The sequence below is a fragment of the Schistocerca americana genome, chromosome 1 (assembly GCF_021461395.2).
Source record: "Schistocerca americana isolate TAMUIC-IGC-003095 chromosome 1, iqSchAmer2.1, whole genome shotgun sequence".
Lineage (NCBI taxonomy): Eukaryota > Metazoa > Arthropoda > Insecta > Orthoptera > Acrididae > Schistocerca > Schistocerca americana.
The window spans coordinates 796,721,385-796,729,705 of record NC_060119.1 but is presented as its reverse complement, the minus strand read 5'-3'; positions in this window follow the sequence as shown (position 1 = coordinate 796,729,705).

The window sequence follows — 8,321 nt, the reverse complement described above, 5'->3', positions numbered from 1 at the left end:
ATGTTAAAGAAGTTCAAAACTTTAGGATGTTTAATGAGGCTGGAAGTTCACTTTTTGAAAAGTCACCTTGATTACTTCCTGGACAATATGGGAGATGTTAGTGAGAAGCAAGGAGAGCGTTTTCACCAGGACATTAAAGTGATGGCAAAACGCTACCAAGGCCGCTGGAACACCAACATGATGGGGGACTACTGTTGGTCACTTCACCGAGAAGTTGAGCAAGTGACTCATCTTAGATAAAGCTACACAAGAAGCTTCAATGAATAAAGAGAAAGAAAATACGAACCAATTCTAGCTGACAAGTGAAACCTCTATTAACACATATCATTGTTTTAAGTAGCTTACTGTAAATGTTACTTTTATAACAAAGCGTTTCATTAATGTCCCTGTTTACCGTATAGCATAGGATTTTTGTACTATATAAGGAAAAGCATATTACTCAAAAACTGTGGGTGATACAAAAAAACTAAGGGTAGATTTGGATTCAGCTCGTAAAAATTTATAAAGATCAGCTATCAACGTAAAAAAAAAGTTTTTAAAAAATTTCGTTGGACTGTGTAATGCACAGTGACTGTTTCAACTAACTGGTCTCTCGTTGGGAGGGATGTGTTCGTCGCCAGGGTTACGTTCAGAAATAAATATGTAGCAGTGAAGAATAAAGATGTAGAATGTTAACAACGTTTGTTTTATTTAAAAAGTTTTAAGAGTTTTTGCATTAAAAATCCAGAGGCATTACTTTTGCGTACACCCTCGTAGTTAAATTGCCAAATTGCTACAGTTTCTATTTGACACAAGTTGCCCTGACAAGAATACAGAGTGTTACTCCGTGAAACACCAGTCCGATATTCATCATAATTTGTGGAGATACTCATAATATGACGGATATTACGTGATAAAACTTCCATTCTATTTTAATCTGATGTCCCTCATGAGGTTCATTATGTGGTGCGATCTCGACAAGCACGAATACACGGTGGTATTCGTTGTGAGATGGAACCAAACAGCTTCCAAAGGCCATTCTGAAAATTTCTAGTTATTCCTAGAACACTGGCTTTGTCATTTCATGAAGATTACTGGTTGGAGGCTAGTATGAAAGTATATGTCTTTCCAGCACATCCTAGACGTGCTTTATGTTTGACGCATCGTGGGACCGGGCAACTCAGTCAAGGATCCGTAATTTCCTCAAGGTTTTTGCAATGAAAACTGTACTGTGGAATCTTACATTTCCTGTTGGATATGCCTTTTGCTACCCTAGCCATGGAGCGTATGATACACACAGATTAATATTTAGCCTCTCTTCAACAATTACCAAATCAGCCCTGTGGTCTTACCTGATAGTTTCCCAATTCCTGATTCCATCAGATGCAGTGGTACACATTTCCAGGATCGCTACTTCCTATGACCTTTACCAAGTCATTCGTCTAGAGACACGTTGGAGTCGGGTATGATGGCTACAAAAAAACGTTGGAGTCGGGTCTGATGGCTACAAAAAAACTGAGACTCAGTACTCGTCACCAGAGAACCCTGCTCAATGTCCCAGTTGATTCTGTTGTCTCTAATACAGTATAAGCAGTAAACGAAATATGGAACGAAACGCGTGTATGGCATCTGGGATGTTCAGCTGAATTGTGCAAGTCTTTTATTTGATGCTACTTTGGTGACTTGTGTGTCAATGATGATGACGAAATGAAAATGGGGGCAACACACAAATCATGACGCGACCAGAGGAATACCATGGCCCAACTGGGAATCTAACCCGGGACACTGTAATCGGGAGTCAGCGACACTAGCCACAAGAATACTAACTACTCACAGCAACACACGAAAACTCATGATCAAAACTGAACATTTTGTCCTGAGTCCATATTGTCAAAATCTGTTCTGCAGTCGTTGCCCTGCAGCTGGCTTTCTGTGTTGTCTGTTGGTCTCATGCTTTACTGCCTTGATAGAGAGCAGAGTGAGCGAGCGGTGATTTACTCCGGTGGAAGCGGCAGAAGGCCTGTAATGCAGACATGCAGACAGCGTAGAAAGGATGTTGCATTCTTGTGGGACGAAAAAACTTTTTTCAGAATAGCATGCTTGGCGAAAGAGCTTCGGGAGAGGGGCAAAGTGAAAAGAATTCACAACGATGGTTGCGAGCTGACTTCCAAGGAAATCTCTCATGGTAAGCACCGGGGATTGTTTCCCACTGAAAAGCAGAGACGTGTATTGGATTGGCTGAGTGCCAGAAGTGTTGGAGGGGAAGTGGAAAATTCCAGAATATCTTTTGAAAGGAATATGAGCTTCAGTTGACTGGCTGGGAGTTTCATGACCCATGTAGTAGGAGGTAATCTTTTTCAACGGCCGCTAGGATTCGTCGCCTGAGCGTAAACGTAGATGCCACGTGACCATGAAGAGGCGGGCAAAAGCGTGGAAAGATTTCCCTGCCGGGATCGATTGAAGGCACTTCCCTGTGGGCCCTATCAAAGAACTTCTCTCTGGAGATCAATCTAGAGACCTCGCTGGCGAGAACCACTACAGATAATCTGGCGTTTAGATTTTGAGAAGTGTTGCTTTCGACACACGGAGTACGTGTACTCGTTTCTCTGTGAACATAGGAGTTATTCTGTTTACTCGAGCGACGTTTCTTTACATCTCTGTGGATTCTGACGAGCACTGAAGTGCTTCTTTTGAAAGCAACATCTTATTCGAATTTCTGTTCCTGACTAATGAGCAAACAGATCTCTTATCTCGTGTTCTGCCTTGTACCGAGGTAATTTCAGTCCTAGGAGTTCGCGGATGGCATATTGCGCCTCGTGTATAGGAAGAGAGTTGCAGGAACGCCACGTACATCATCTGCACAGTGGCCAACACCCCAGCGAACAGGTCACCAGTGAAGTACGACTGTTGTCCACACTTCAATAGCTTCGGCGGATAGGAAATCTCACACAGTAAATGTGACGAGTTCCATTTCCTTGTCCATTGAGCTTTCTTCTGAAAGTGAAAGTTAGGGTGTAGGTCTTCTGTTTCTCAATGCTAATCATGATCAACCAACTTTGCCTCCGTCTAATAAGGGAGGTGGGGAGGGGGGGGGGCGCCGTCTAAAGAAAATCAAACATATGTTCTACCAATCTCGAAGTTACATGTGCGGTAGAACCCGGCATTGTGTACTTCATATTTATACAAATTTTTGCACTCTACATGTTTTTTGAGAATAAATCATTTAAGGTTTCCAAGTGGTGACTCATTCTAGTAGCATCCCTAAAAGAATGTTTGATTTGATGTGCTAAGCTGAAATGAAGTAAAGCCACACTTTGATTCTTCGTTTCATGGAAATCCCTAGGTGTAGGTTGTCAATGGCAGGTTCGATTTAATCATTTGTAGGCGTGATAATTTCACTGCGGAGCCATGAAGCAACCACACATACACACGCTATATGTTACAAATACCACGGGGGTTTACACGGTGCAAGTGCACATCCTCTGAAAATTATGTATTGCGAGCTCCACCCATAAAGTTCCAGTAACTAAAAAATGGTTCAAATGGGTCTGAGCACTATGGGACTTAATGTCTGAGGTCATCAGTCCCCTAGAACTTAGAACTACTTAAACCTAACTCACCTAAGGACATCACATACATCCATGCCCGAGGCAGGATTCGAACCTGCGACCGTAGCGGTCGCTCGGTTCCAGATTGAAACGCCTAGAACCGCTAGGCCACTGTGGTCGGCTCTATTTTGCATCCGGGCTGTTATACTCCCACTGTCATTTACGTTACACAATCAACTGATTTCGTTGCTGTGCCATTTTCAGGTGCTGCTCGTATCATCGTAATTTTACAGCACCACCTCGTGCGGGTGCACAGAAATGTGAGTCTGTCAATTTCATATGTAACTGCTGTCTTAGTAGACAGTTGTGATGCAAAATTTGTAAAAATACGACAAGAGCAACACTCGAAAATGGCACAGCGTAGTGGATAGGTATAGGCCCATCTCTCTCTCTCTCTCTCTCTCTCTCTCTCTATCTCTCTTCACTGAAGGTAGTCTCCTGGGTGGTTAGTAGATAACGTCAAATTCCACTTCAACTTTTCCTCCAGACGCATAGTTCCAACCTCTCTACAGGGATCTTTATCCGCTTCCTTCTGATGTTCTCAGCTGGCTGAACGCTGTCGAGAACTTATGTCGCGTTCAGTGATGAAAGGATGCCTTCCCCGCACGTTTTCCGAAGAAATGGAGTTACTGATTAGAACTTCCGAAGGTCTCAGTGTTAAAAGGTGATATCGAAAAAGAAGTGGAAGCGGAATATGACGTGGCCTAATAATCTAGACGTTATTACCTTTAAAGTGATGTCTTGCTTGACTCCGCTTGGCTCGTTGGTTCTCGCCGCCAACAGTGGGGTAAAAATCACGTATAGCATGTTCCCAAGGAGGAACTTGATGTAGAGAGTTAAGTCATTCAAATGCCCACAACATGAACATAAAAATCACCATTTTAAGTTTACTTTTACTCTTTAATTTCTTCTCAATCGAACGAAGGAGTTATGTCACCGATTTAGACTTATACAGCTCTGATATTCTCGTGTAAAAAAGACAAAGCTCTATTCTTATAAAAAGTTGATATCTGTATGTCGATGATTAATCAATTTACTAAAACACGTTGATACTTGCATTATGATTCCCTGGTCAATACCTGCGTGGATAGAATCAGATTACAAAAATTATTAACGAGTCAAAAGCTATTTAATAAAAGACTATCATGTGTACTAGTAAGGAATAAGGTTAGCGCACAACTGAAATGCTTAAGTCCGGCCAGCTATCGGTTACAAATCTCGGATACTTTCCGTCATTTACAAATGAATGTTTGTGATCCGTGTAAATGTATTGTAAAATTCAGTTTACTTTGACGCGAAATTAAAGTTCCTTCAGTTAGTCGCCATTCAGTACAATCTGTCAATGGCGCTGTCATGTCATCGACAGATTTCCTGGCTGACCAAAGTGAAGCGATTTCCTGAAACCGCACAGGGGCGGATGAAAGCGGACAGCTGCGGCCGACCGCGGCGAACTTCCCGCGAGCAAATTTACGATCGACCGAGTCGAAAACCGCAGAATAAATACTGGAAAAAGCAAAGGCGCAGACAACGGTGTGGCAGCAGCGGCGTAATTTTCATTCCGTATGTGCTCTTACCTGTACTTTTCTGTGGCAGATGTCAGAGAGAAAATTAGGAAAATAGAGGACAATTAACTATCTTCAAATGCAGCAGTTATATACAGAAAACTCACCTCAGACATTTCTTGCTCACATTGCAAGTAGTTTCACATCCTATTAAATTTAACGATACAGCCATACATTCCTTATGTAGATCTCCGCAAGAAGAAGTGAGTTCCACATACTATTACATTTAACGGTGCAGCCAACCACTTCTCTGCAAGAAGTAAGAAGCGGAAACCAGTCATACCTGTTTCTTCTTGGACAGTTATTGTCTCCGACAGAGCTATGACGCTCTACAGACAGTAACTGTTGGATATCCAAGAGGATCTGCAATTCCATAAACGCAGGTTATGGCGGTAGAAGAATTCTCTTTGCTTGCGTCAGGATAAACATTTACTCTGCAGGAGAATCGCAAATTGTGTCTTCATACAGTTTTATTATTTGTAGCTGCTATTACTAACTAGAATCCAGTTGGATTTGTTGGGTTAGTTAACAAGTAAATAACACTTGATGCTGTTGATGTAGAACTGGGCTTATCTCAAATGAAAACTCAGCGTTTTCGTGGTTGTATGCTGTGCAAAACAAATTGTCTGGTTCCTGTTAGAGTCTACTGTGCAACTCGGTTTTAGGATATATGGTCATTTCTTGTAAAATTGTCTATTTTTCCTGTGAAGTAGCCGTTCTTAGATATTACAAATATGTTGAACTACTGCGTTCAACTTCTTGTTTAACTAAAGTTTCTAGAGAACAAACTCCAAACAGTAGATTCAGTGAAATGGAAAAACATTAACAGATTTTTCACCCAAAACAATATACGCAACGTAATTTCCTTATCAACTGACTACAAAATGTTATTGAATTTATACAATTGTCTTGAGTGTAATATGAACAAAATACCTCAACCCTTACAAAATGACCAGTCTGTTCACTAAGATGAAATGTAAATTTTGGTGAGCGGTTTACCACCACCCTCAAAAAAGTAACAAAAGTAAACAAAGTACAGAAAGAAGGAAAATCTTAGAAACACAAAAACCAAGCGAACAAGTGAGGATCTCACGCATAGACAAGGATTCAGTTGGACATTTGTGTAGTCCCTTAAGCTCTGAAGCTGTGTCACTTACGAATCGGCTTCGTGAAAACTCAAACTTACAGTAGTATGACAGTCTTACATTAAATTCCGTTTCTGACGGGCAATTGCGAGAGGTTACCTCCACACACGACTGTTTATTTGAGTTTCTTTAGTGAGGACCCCTTGATTCAGTGGTCCCCAACCTTTCTTAAGCCATTGTTCCTGAATGCAATCAGATATTACTTAGTGCTCCAATATCATGCGTGATTATAGAATTAATATTATTAAGTTACTATTATTTTTAGTTATAGTAAATTATAAAATTAACAACATCTAACCCCTGGAGCAATCTAATCATGTCATGTGTCATATGAAAAGTGACGTCAGTAAACACCACAATAAATTACTTTTCAAATCAGGAAAGTGTATAAAGAATTATGGACAAGTTTATTAAAAGTTAAAACAGAAATGCGCTAATAATATAAATCCTTCACAGCTACACATAATATAGGGGCATCAAGGGCTTCGCAGATCTTTACCTAAAATTCTGAGTCGATGGGACATCACAATTAATATGAATTTGTTATTTTATGTGAAGTTTGTCATGATATAATGCCAGATGTACGCATACAACACAATCTTTGTTAATACCTTGCTTAACACCGTGTTGATATTTAATGAGTGAACACAAAGTAACTGCAGAAATTTTCTCTCAGATTTAGTAATTTGTAAATATCTGCAGTTAGCTTTAAAATGAAATTCTGGTCACTATTTAAGTGGATAACTTCGATTAGGACGAGTGCGACATTATAGAAAGTACTTACGGCGAGGAGCGGAGCATGTGTGGTGTTTCGCTGGTTTTTTGTGTGTTTTGTTTTTGGTCGCTTTTGGTAAGTCTGCTTTTGTTGAAGAGGCCGTGCGGCGAAGCATTCACGTGAAGTACACACTTAAACTGTTCAGAAGACATGAAATAATTTTGTGAGCACGAGCCACAAACACTAACTGCACTTGGGTGATTTGACTATGTTTTCGATGATTACGTGACTATTTGCATTAGAATTTTGTTTTCTGGATTTGAAGCAGCTGTGAATTGTAATTATTTTCCGCAATTGATATTCTGCATTCGTGTATTTAACGTCTTGTTCCGAGTTTTCGTAGCTCTTATTCAGTATACCGAACTTTCAGTCGTGACCGATACTGGGAAACTGAATTTGCTGTCGATTTTCGTGAATTCATGTGCAGTTAAATGAACTTGACTCCACATATTTCTGTATTCAACAGTAGAACTCCATACATACATACATTAATTATTGTCTGCTTCATTTACTCGAATCTGCAATTCATCTGAGGCCACCGTTCATATATGTGTGAGCAGCATTTAATAAACATTTACTTGGTGAAGCTCTAAGTGGTTTCGTAGACATTAACACTGGAAAAAAATTGCAGCACGAAGACGGAGTTGTATGACATAAACGAAAGTTGCTAACGTGCTTCTACATCTCAAAGATGACGTTCGTTCAGTTTTCGCGCCAGTCGCATCAGAGTGCACTAGTAGCGCCACTATGAGGATGCAAATCGGGTTTGCTTTAAATACAACCTCTAACGGTCGTGAGCGTCAGTTACCTTTCACATTGGATGCGGTGAGTTAATGTTAGTCAAAAGTGCTTTTAAGGCCACAAACGCGTCATTATCAACAACTGACTGAGTTTTCACAAGGTTGTATAATAGGGCTGCGAGAAGCTGGACGTTCCTTCTCCGATACTACAGAACAAAATTGGCAGGAATGTAGTCACTGTACATGACTGTTGGCAGCGGTGGTCACAAGAATGTACGATTGTAAGAAGACCGGGCTCTGAACGGCCACGTGACACTATCGAGAAAGCTTACGGCGCTGGGGCATCGTATTGCACCTGTAGCAATAATCTGAGCAGCAATTCGCATCGCAGTGATTTAAAGATCTATTATAAATCGGTTACTTCAACCACAGCTCCGTGCCAGACGCCCTGTAGCGTTCATTCCACTGACCACCAACCACCCATTTGCGACTTCAGTGGTCACAAACGAGAC